Below are 1,064 nucleotides of genomic sequence, written 5' to 3' on the forward strand. Positions count from 1 at the left end.
AGGTCATGCTGTCATAAAACAGGCTTAAATCAGAGGTAACCTGAATTTTGCTCATATTTCTGAAAACATTTTAACTCCTGTCTACGATTCTTTGTCAATTCTGGTGGCTCGCAATAGAGATTTATAAATGACACCAAAGTTATAAGGATGGGTTTTTTTTCAATGTCCTGTTACTCTTCTGAATGAAGAGTTTAATCTGCAAAAACTAGAAATAAGTCAACATTTTTTTTAAATTAAGTTTTTTTTTATCCTTAATTTGAGTAGGTAAATAAGATGATCTGCCAATGGAATGAGTACTTTTACTCTTAAAATAAGATAATTAGATAATATGCGCTTGAAATAAGAAAATACAATATTTTTTTCTTATTTTAAATGTAAATCATCTTGTTCCATGGACAAAGTGTCTCACTTACCACCTCAGTTCAAGAGAAAATTCAGTTATTTAAAAAAAAAAATGACTTATAGATACATTTTTTTCAGTGTACATCATTAAAAGGAATGTTCAAAGAGAAAATACAGATTTAATTATGTCTTTCAATTTCTTTTTTAATTTAGTTTTGCATTATTGCATAATTATTGCCATGATTTGTACTTAACCAGCAGTCAGGCACATAGAGAGACACTATACAAGCAGAAAACATAAAAATATAAGAATATAAATATAAAGTGCAATGAGTTAACCATAATAGTTCAATAAGTATCAAATAAATAGACTGATTGTGAATTGTGAGCATGGAGTGAGATATTGCACATGTAACTAAGGCGAGGTGGTGTTCAGTAACTGATTTGTATTAGTCTGACTTTTGCAAGGAAGAAGTTGTTCAAAAAAGTAAAAGTGAAAAACTGCTAAGGCAGCAGACCTGTGGTGACCCTGACCACGACCCATGTACAGCCCATGTACGGAGGCCTCAGTCCTGGATGTCCTGTTGTGAAGATTTCTTTAAATTGTCTTTCAAGTAATTTAGCATTAACCCATTTATTCTTTTGTTGTATTTTATCAGTAGATGTATTCTTAGAGTTTTCTTTATAGGAAGAAATTATGATAATAGTATAGACAATGTTGC

Source organism: Cyprinodon variegatus, unplaced genomic scaffold, assembly GCF_000732505.1.
Source record: "Cyprinodon variegatus isolate N-32 unplaced genomic scaffold, C_variegatus-1.0 Scaffold1164, whole genome shotgun sequence".
Lineage (NCBI taxonomy): Eukaryota > Metazoa > Chordata > Actinopteri > Cyprinodontiformes > Cyprinodontidae > Cyprinodon > Cyprinodon variegatus.